The following is an 11030-nucleotide window of genomic DNA, read 5'->3' as shown; positions in this document are numbered from 1 at the left end:
AGTGGAAGTAGATGGTGGGAAGGCAGGAAAGTGAGGGCGCGGAGGGGGGGGGGGCAATCTACGGGGTGGGTGGGACACCAAAGGTGCTATTAGCAAGGGGAAGCACCAGGGGCGCGCCGCCGTTGGGGAGGAGGGCTTGGGATGCGGAGGTAGCGTCATGGACGGTTGCTGTAGTCGTGGGATCTGGTGGTGGGGGCAGGGCTAGCTTCTGTTGCTCAAGTGTTGCACCAGCTCGGCAAGGAGCGTCTAGTCCTCTGCTCGTTAGCGTGTGAAGGCCACCAATTTGCTTCGTGATGATCTTTATGTGCTCCAGAGCCTCGAGCTCAACCAAATTGGAAGAATCTACGACTGACATAACCCTAATTACTGAAAAGTAGATAAAAGTAAACAACAATATTATTCTCTGATTTATTGAAAGGGCTCGCCCCCTTTATATAGTAGACAAGACTTGACCATGAAACCGGTAAATCTGTTCAAACTCTAATACGATCTCTAAACTGACTAGACTCTTTCCTAGCAAAGATGCTTAATCAATTAGGACTCTAATTAAGGGATAAGACTCCACGTTTGATGGGTTGATCCACATAACATCTTTAGGGTACTGATGTGGCGAATCTACCCATAGATATTTTCTCTTCACATTGGCAAATAGCATTTTGAATTTCCTACGTACCTTGTATAAAGGGCAGCCCTGTGCATGTAGCTCCCTCTTGTGTAGGGTCTAGGGAAGGGTCCGACCACTTTGGATCTTTTGTACGCAATCTTTCCCTGCATTTTTGCAAGAGGTTGTTTCCAGGACCTGAATTCATGACCTCATGGTCACAGGGCAACAGCTTTACCGCTGCGCCAAGGCTCCCCTTCCCTCGTACCTTGTATATTACGCGAAACTTTTCTTATCGAGATCATGGTCATAATATTGTTACTTTTAGTTTCGTTCTTAGCTGAACGATTTAGATATTTTGTCATACATATATTTCATTAATTGCGTGCATCTTTATTAATAGACGTTCAATAAAAATTGTGTACTTCATCGAAATCTGTTGTGCCCTTTTAAAATACACTGTAGGGCTGAATTGATCATGGATATTCGTTTATTACATTAACAAACAATATTAATTGGTTGCTCTGTCAATTAGATGTCATTAGGTATATAAGATAATTGCCAAAACAATGGTTTTTGATTGGTGCACTGAGGACAAGCACACACCATTGTGACAACCATGTGATCCTTTTTGTCGAAAAAATCAACTACACAGCTTAATGAGTGCACAACTATTTTTCTTGAAAATCATGAGAACTTTTAGTCTCAATCGAAGCATCGATAGATTAAAAAAATGTTCAAGAAATAGGTTCATTACACAAATACTCATTCCATATGCATCTGGAGGACTTGGAAATATATATTGCATTGTTTTGTAGTTTAACTTGATTTTTCATTGTTAAGCTAGCGCTATAGAATGTTCTAATGTAAGGACTGGCCTAACCATATAAAAAAACCGTTCTACAAATTTGGGTACAATCTGGAGAAGAGAAAATGAAATAAATTGGATGGAAATATGAAGTCACGGTAGTGTTACTCTTAACCAACTTCAAATTTAGATTGTAGAATAATTATATATGTATTTTACTCAAAATATGGATATGAATGTGCCATAACCAACATCCGGTTCCTGTCTGATCCAAATATTATTTTTATTTCTTTTATATCTTGTGGTATAAGTGGTTAATACACATATGTTCCTGAGTATAGTGCAATTTTTACCTAGTCATGTGATTTAAGCCGTATAAACTACAATGGCTGTAAATAGCTGTGCGTAATAGTGGATTATTCTACCTAGAGTTTTGCATTCCACCTGGTTATTAATTTACCTCGCCGTTTGCGTTCTGCTATCACGTACTTGATGGTCAGGAGGGTGAGGATTTGATCTGAGGTAGTAGTCGTGTGGGTCATAAAAGCGGTATGCATTGGTGCCGGAAGTCCTCTTGCATCCGATGAACACCATCTTCGTGCTGCGATGGATTATTCTACCTAGAGTTTTGCATTCCATCTGGTTATTACTTTTACCTCGCCGTTCGCGTTCTGTTGTCACGTACTTGATGGCCACGAGGGGTGAGGATTGGATCTGAGGTAGTAGTCGTGTGGGTCATAAAAGCGGTATGCATTGGTGCCAGAAGTCCTCTCGCATCCGATGAACACCATCTTCGTGCTGCGACCAGCCTGCTTTGGGAGGTGCGGCTCCACCGTCTTCACATGCTCATGTACTCAAACGTCTGTAGATGTGACATATTTTGGCTTAAACCTGTTGATGGCTTTTTCAGGGCGAACCGTTCCACATCCAAAGTTCCAAACTCTCATACCAAATTAATGCTAACTAGGGATAAGTAGAGATAATACGTATCTCGATCTGCCTGGACTCCTGAAGCGGTTGGTGTTGTAGCTATCCGCCTATGCCGGTACCCACATGACATTTGGCATCTTGGGTCCACTTGAGACACCATGTTTAACATGGCATCAATTAGTGCATGTTGTCCTGGATCAAGTCTGAACGCCCACATATTTTGCGTGCCGCTTCATGTTGCGGATTGTGTCCATTGTATCTACATTTGAGCAATTTGTTCCTAGATTTTGTCTAGGACAGCTCATACACATCAATGCCACATCATTTCCAGTGTGGCACCTGCGAGATGTGCCTAAGATGTCAGTATGTGGTTCAGGTCATGTAGCTTGACACTTCTCCAAAAGAACATAACCATGTTTGCATCGAGCATTTATTCCTATAGGAAGTGTTAGAGCCACCCTGCATCCATCAGCACCTATATTGGTGATGATATACCAATAGAACATAATCATGTCTACGTAGGTCTGTAACGCTGGTATGATCTTAAAACTATTTTTCTCTTAAACATTGGTGATGATATACATGACTGGCATTAACAAGTGGGTGTGAAGTGTAAACGCATGGTTCATCACCTATATGCATACCTGCAACACCAATGCCATTTGTGTATAACACACTTGTGCGGAAATTTCAATGATCCAAAATTAGTGAACATAACAAATTTATATATATGCAGCAACTTTCCCGTCTAGGGTATCCCACTGTCCTGATGATTTGTTTGAAATTGGTAATTATCTGGTAGATCTGATTTGTGCTGTTCAGTTTTTCCTTTATTTTTTGTACTCACAGCTATATGTATCTTATGGTTTCAAATAATGCTCTTCAATTCTGCAGGAAGCACTTGAAAATCCAAACCTGTTTGATGGACTGGATACTAACTCATTACAGAAACCTGAGGCTTCACAACATCACAGAGAAGAGAGAGAAAAGATATCTGAGAGAAGGAAGCATGGGAAGATCAATAATATAAATAAGAAGAAGGCTAACACACAAAAGCACATCGGCAACAGTAAAGCCGACAAAGTGGGGAAACCACGAGATCTGGAAAATTTTATCCCTAGGCATGGCATTCTAAAGTGCACAAAGCACACATCAGTGAAAATGGTCAAGGAGAAACGTGGCAATTCAGAAGGCCAGGAAGTAATAGAACTCTGCCGCAAATCAGTGAGACGTGTCAAATTCTCAGAAGCAGATGCTATACTTGAGCTACCAGAACGACAAAGTCTCTGCAAGATGTTTTCAGATGCTATGGCTTCTTCATCGTCATCCTCGTCATCATCATCATCATTCACGTCTACCGAAGGAGACAAATGCATAACTGCAGAAAGTGGTAGTTCTCATATGCCCATGGAAGCTTCCACTAAGTCAGAAGCAAATAAGAATTCAGATCATGAGGATTCTCCTGACAAAAGCATAACTGCAGAAAGTGGTACTTCTCATATTCCCATGGAAGCTTTCACTAAGACGAAAGAAGCAAATAAGAATTCAGATCATGAGGATTCTCCTGAGGCTGGTAACAAAGAGATGTCAGCTCCTCTCATTGATCTGAATATGGCGTTACCGGAATCTACTGAACTGGACCAAAGGTATGATTCATCATATGCAGAGGTTCCAAATCTGGAGCATACACATGAGGAAACTTTAAGTTCAAATGTCCAATTGCATGATGGCAGAGAAAAACTGATGATTTTTCCTGTTGATTCACACAGGCTAGAAAGCAAACAATCTACTGCTGACTTGGAAAGAATAACGAATTCAAGTTCGGCAGGCACATTATTGCATGGTGAGACGATAAAAGTTTCTGATGTAGATGCTGCTGGTCCTCCATTGAGCTTAACTGAACTTGCAGAGACTCCTCGTGGTTGCAGTAATGTTTCAGTAAAAGATACTATGATTATGAGTATGTCTCCTTGTGCATTGCCAGATCATACATTTCAGGATTCATTTCGGCAGCACCAGAGTTGGTCTTCCACAAGCGGCAAGTTTTCTTCCTGGCCATCTCATGAATCTAATGTGTCGCACAGTAAGGAGTTAAAATCTCGTTCTGAGTTGAACACTCCGCGTGAGAATGGACCTTGCACAGGACTGACAGTTCGTTTGATGGGTAAAGATCTTCCAGTTTGCACGACCAGAGCTGAATCGATTTCCGAGACTGCGCAGAAGCATACAGGTACTTTCACCAATGACTATTTCAACGCAAATGTGTTCTTGCCACAAAAAGGACGGCCTTTTCTCTCTTTACAAGCTCAGAATTTTCCCAATGATACAGTAAATTCTACCAGGATACTTCATGCTTCAACATATCATGCAAGCCCAAGTCAGGCATGGACTACACATGATTACGGCCACCCTGTTCCAGCAGCTAATGTACTTTCTGGAGATCAGTTGCCATATGAAAACAGGTTTTTTGATTTTTCAAACTCGCGGACCAATCGGCCTTTTCTATTGGGGTGCTCACCTCCTCCCAATCGTGGCAGTGGAGCATTCCAACAGAATTCCCCGTCGTGCCGTTATTACTCTGATCCTATCCCTAGGATAGAACCACCCACAGCACCACCTTTGCCTACAACCAGACAACATGGTACAGCATCTTTAGGTTTCCATGCCAATTTGCCTCAGCAACATGTTGTGCATCCAGCAAGCTCGTCAGTTTGTCGTCTTAATTCTGTGGTTTTACATTCAACCATCCAGACCGGGTAGTTCAAACACCTTTCAACAGCATAAGAGATGCAACCCTTTCAGCCAGAAATACAGATAACATAGTGGGGAGCGCTGTTCTTTGCAATTCCAATGCTTCACCTAGTGGTCGGTATGTGCAGAAGAGATCAGGCCCAGCTCACTCCTGGGGCGAAGCATGTACTGGTGCCAAACGATAGCACAGGTGACAGCTATTCTGCGCCTGTGTACTCCTGTGTTTCATTCGGTAGTAGGAGCACAAATGCTGCAGGTCCTCAGAACAAAGGAGCATGATACCCTTTGTGGAACTTTTGCTTGGTTGCAGTTGCATGAAAAACATCGGTGCTGTTTTTATTCATTTAGTTGGAACCTTTTGAAAAATGTTTGTTACACTTTTTTGTTGTAACGGTTGCGATACTTCAAATGCTGCTTCGTTAGTAGTTATTTTGTCAGCTGAACCTGAATCCATGGCTGGTGTAGCCTGCCTAAGACATGTACTCTTATATTTTGTATTGTTAATCTTGGTCTGGAAGCTAAATAGATGTTATTGGCAGAAAATGTTACCTACATTTTATATTTGCAAGGTTCATTCTCAATACAACAGGCCCTGAGCTCATGATATTTTTTGTCCTGAAATCCCGTCAAATGTAAGTTGTTTGTAGTCCCTCTGTTTCATCGTGGTTTTAGTTTAAATTTGAACTAAAACCACGACACTTATTTTGAAACGGAAGGAGTATATAATAGTTTTTTTTTTGCTGAGAAGACAATTTTGTTTCTGGTAGTGTCTGTCTTATGCTGTCAAGTGAGCGTTACCGGCTCATTTCACACTTTGTAGAACACATGCAAGTGGAAAGAAGACACCAGTGTGGGCAAATCCAAGGAAAATTAAACACTTATTATTCGGTTAATATTCCAAAACTATTATACAACTATCAAATAATCAAGTCCAATAAATAATATACTTCCATCTTCATTTTTTAGATTAGAAATCCTAATACTCATGTTTCATATAACCAAATTCCATCCAAACATATTGCAACCAATTCCAGCAACAATGCGCGGTGAATTATCTAATATTTATTGAGTATGAGTTACATGCAAAGTGCATCTTAAGGGGAGTCTTTTCCCGTGCATGTGCATGGTAGCATGATGAATTGACATAGTTGCATGTTGAGAAAAATAGAATTAGGGTGATCAACTATTTAGAGATATATGGCTAGCAAATCGCAGGTTGACTTTGGACTCGGCGGCGTGACTCTCAACTCCTCCAGTGTGGCCCCTGCGCAGCGACCGGGGGGAACCCTAGCGCCGCCGTGTCCTCGTCCCTCCCCCGACCTCTCCTCCTCGCCGCCGCCGGGAAAAGCTCGGTCGACGTCGGCGGCGGCGGGATCTCTTCTCCCATGACACGCTGGATCTGGCGTGGGCGGATCGCGACGGTTGTTGGCGGCGCGCTGGAGGCGGGGTGCGCAGGCGCGGGCTTGGGGGCAACGACAGGGCTCACGCTCGCGGTTTCCCCTGGTGCGCGTGGGAGTCCGCTTGGGGCGCGCCAGCCCTCGGCAAGCGGTGGCAGGCGCTGGGCTCTCGGCGGCGCTCCGGCATGTGCAGGCGGCGGTGGTCCCTGTGCGCGGTCATCGGCTCCTTCTCTGACCCAGACGGCGCGGGGGATGGCGGCGGCCCGGCGTGGCCGGCGATCTAGATGCGGTGGTGCCGGTGGCTCGCTGATCTGTCGGTGCTCCAGGGTTCTTCCTGGTGGTGCTGGTGGTGACAGCAGTCCGTGCACGAGAGTTGGATCCCTTCGAATAGATCTGGGTGAAAACTTGCCTTCGACGTCTGCTAAGGCCGGCTGTGGCGGCGCTATCTGCGTCGTTCCCTTCTTGAAGGCATCACCATGGAGAAGTTCAAGGCCACTCTCTGCTACCTCCGGGGGAAACCCTAGATCGGATGATCGGATGATGGCGGCGCTCTGGTGTCGTTCCTCCTTTGGGGGCGTCATTCTTTGGAGGTACACACGTGATCGAGGGACCAGAGGACGGATTCTTTGGTGGAGCGGTGATTCATCCTACACACTGATGGCGACGGATCTTGACGGCGTGGCGCAGTGCAGATTCGGAGTTCGCTGTGGGAGGATGGACTCGCGCAGGAGGACGACGATGTCGGGCGTCGTGATGGCGTCGATGGCAGAGAGACCTGGCACGGTACATGCAACAGTACAACTCTGAAGATGGATTAGTAGCAGGTGGCTGCGGCAGCCTCATACCCGGCAGGCGTCCTGGTTGAGGAGTGCGCCGGACTGGTAGATGCCCCATACCAGGCAGGCTTCCTGATTGGGACCTCAGGTCTTAAATGTTTAGGTTTGGCTGCCATGTCTGTTTGGTATTAGGCCCAGACTATCTGCGCCCCTTCATCAATTGGATAGGTGTAGCAACAGGTGTTGCTTAGACAGTGGCTTTAGTCTTGCTGTTGTTTGGTTTTATAAGGTCTTGTGAGAATAATTAATAAAGTGGATGTATGCATCGCCAAGATGCAGAGGCCGGGGGTCATCCTCCTTTTCTAAAAAACTATTTAGATATATAGAATGTGTTCGTCGATGCAATAATTGTAATACATGCATGTGTGACCACTAAATCATTAAAAAAATACATACATTGGTTTGTTTTTCGTCTCTTAATCCTTGCATTTAGCGATTTATTGCACCTCAACCTAAGTACAAGTGATGGAAGACAATAAAAATAGGGCATAAAAACGGAAAGACAGAAAAATGTGTTAGGCCATTTAAATCAAAAGAAAAGCAATGCCTTTGGATTGTTTAACCCACTGTTAACCTTGGCCCTACTGGAAAGCGTACGTATTTATTAGCAGCAGGGTTAGCTGGATAATTTTAGGGTACTTTCAATGCGAACCCTCAAAATACACGCTAATATTCAGACCAAAGTGTACGGACGCTGTAAAACCATTCAACACGGTGCCACATTGGTCCGCAGATACATCCCTGTGTTCGTATTTCCACAAACCGGATGCAAACCAGATGGAGCTTTATGAGAGTTTGGACGTTCGCCATGTATGCGTTTGACCCCATATCCGTTGCGCGTCCAAACCAAAACTCTCTCCACACGAAACAGTTGTCATGCATTCATGCCAGTCAGGCCGCTCTAGAGTGGCCGTGACTCGATGGCATTGATGCCGGTTAGAGTGGCGCGACCGGACGAATAGGATGTCGTCGTTTCAATGCCGACGCGGCGACGGAGAAGCCTACTCCATACGGTGAGCCACATTGAAGCTGGCTTTCCGTCTGTTCGGCTGGTTGCGGCTATTTAAGCTCGACTTGGCGTCGTCCATGCCATATCTTCTATCCTCTCCTCTTTGCTCACCACTATAGTTTCCTCCTCTCTTCTCCGCGACGATGTTGAAGTCCTGGTTCTCCGTGCCGGCAGATGGCTCCGAATGTCCTTCTGGATCCGGATCATGGCGCCGTAGTCGCTCTTCGGGGCCATCATCCTCCACCCAGCTCTTCTAGGGAGGATGAGATCATCCTCTCCTCGAGTGATGAGGAGGAGCAAGAGCCTGATGAGTGATATTTTTGCACTCATTTCACCATTATTTAAACTTGATAGTTCCGGAGGTTTCGAGAGATCACTTCGATATTGCTACTAATGACTAATGAATGAAAATTGTGAAATACATTTATTAAATGTGTTTCCATGGGAAATGGACCAAAAGAAGGAAGAGACCCATCATATATATGGAAATACCAATTGTGGGAACAAAGCCAAGTCAACTGGGGGTGCAGAAGAGGCAACAAAGCGATCGACGATGTTTGGCATGACTGCGGTGCAAACTCCTTTTTACCGGAGGCGGGATGTACCGGAGCTGCATCTGCCGTTGGCGTTGTTTGCGATTCGTGCTGCTCGATGACCCACATGTTTGTATATCAGTGTATTCCATCTTCTGGGCGTTGTATTCACCATTACGTCAAATCAATGGCAGATCGATGGGACACATGTTAGGTGAGGGAGAGAGTCTATCCTGACGTTGCATGTGGTGCCGTGGTACAAATCCTTTCCTTTTATTTTCTCTTTAGGATTTTCAATCATTTCTATCTTTTAAACCATACTGTTATTTTTGAAATATTTTATATATTTGAATCCCTGAAGCCAAGAGCTTTAGTATAAGACCAAATTTGGATGCATTTCAAACATGTTTTAATTTCAACATTTCAAATGACTGAAATTAGGTTTCTGAAACAAGCGAAATATGTTTTTTGGAGTAATTGAAATTAGTTTTTTTCATTGAGTGAAATCAATTTTGAAATATGTTTTCTCAACTGAGTGAAGTATGTTTTCTCAACCGTGTGAAATTATTTTCTTTAGATGAGTGAAATTTGTTTTCCATACACATGACACATATTTCGGCGTGAAATATGTTAAATATAGTGAAATGTGATTTCTAAAATGAGTGAAATCTAACTTTTGTAAACGGGTGTAATGTGTTTTCTGAATCTAGTGAAATGTGAAACCTACTGAAATTTTGCCGTTTATATATTTGAATTCCTAGCGACAAGACCTTTTGAACAACACCAATCTTCAATGCATTTAAACTAGTTTCAGTTTTGCCGTTTCAATCAAATTTATGTTGAGTGAACTATGATAAAAATCTGTGTTGTGAAATTAGTGAAATTATTTTTGAACTGAGTGAAATATAGTTTTGAAGCGAGTGAAATTATTTTACAAATGATAGTTCTTTTGAAACAAGTGAAATAACCTTTCTAAAATAAGTGAAATTCATTTTTTGAAGTGAGTGAAATCTTTTTTTTCATACACATGACAGATGTTCCGGTGTGAAATACGTGGAAGTTTTTATTTCAAAGTTTGAAACTAGTTATTTGATACAAGTGAAATATGTGTTTTAAAATGAACAAACTCACTTTTCCAAAATAAGCTTTTTTACTGAGTGAAATATGTATTTTCAAATGACTGAAACTTGTTTTCTTAATTGTGTGAAATTATTTTCTCTAAAATGAGTGAAAACGGTTATTTGAAATATGTGAGATTGTTATTTTTCAAATATACGAATCATGTGTTTTTGAAATACGTGAACTTAGCGAAATATGTGTTCTGAAATAAGTGAAATCGGTTTATTTGTAATAAGTGCAAGTGTTTTCTCAAAGGAGTGAAATGTGCCTTTTCAAATTAGTGAAATACTTTTTTTGAAGAAGTGAAATACTTTTTTCTGAATTAAGTGAAACAGGTTTTTTGAATTGAGTGAAAGCAATTTTATGAAACAAGTGAAATTATTGTTTGAATGAGTGAAATGGTTTCTTGAAATGAGTGAAATATAATTTTCGAAACGAGCAAAATCTGTATTATGAAGCGAGTGAATTCGTTTTTGCAATTGAGTGAAATTGGTTTCTTTAAATAACTAGAATGAGCTATTTAAAACGAGTGAAATCAAATGGGTGAAGTTAGTTTGTAAGTTCCATATTCCAGTTTGTGAAATGTGCCTTTTCAAAATAGGGAAATACTTATTTTGAATTGAGTGAAATTATATTCTTTCGAACTAAGTGAAACAGCAAAATTATAACTAGTTCAAATGTATCCTTGATTGATCTTGTTCTGAAGATCTTCTCGCTACCAATTATAATATATTAAAAAAATTAAAAACAGGGTTATGGTTCAAAACATATTTATCATCCAAAGTTTTAGTATGAAAGTAAATAGAAGTCTTCCGCATGAAGAGAGAGAGAATACTTTAGAATAGATGTACTCTCCACACACTGCCTACCATGCAAAAAGCTGCACACATGGGTCTATGTCAGTACTTGTCAGTTGTATTCAGCGAGTATAAGAGTTTGCATGTTTATACTGTGTCAGATGGCATCAATCTTGACGACATGCGTGGATGGTGGATTAAGCACCAGTACATCCCAACTCCGGTAAAAAAAACTTTTTCGATGACTGC

General features: G+C 42.2%; 1 pseudogene; it reads left to right on the top strand.

The window, feature by feature from the left end:
• LOC119267473 overlaps positions 1 to 5651 on the top strand; it is a 9223-nt pseudogene extending 3572 nt beyond the window's left edge.
• The last annotated feature ends 5379 nt before the right edge of the window (positions 5652 to 11030 follow it).

The sequence above is a fragment of the Triticum dicoccoides genome, chromosome 3A (assembly GCF_002162155.2).
Source record: "Triticum dicoccoides isolate Atlit2015 ecotype Zavitan chromosome 3A, WEW_v2.0, whole genome shotgun sequence".
Classification (NCBI taxonomy): Eukaryota; Viridiplantae; Streptophyta; class Magnoliopsida; order Poales; family Poaceae; genus Triticum; species Triticum dicoccoides.
This window is presented reverse-complemented; position numbering and strand designations above follow the sequence as displayed.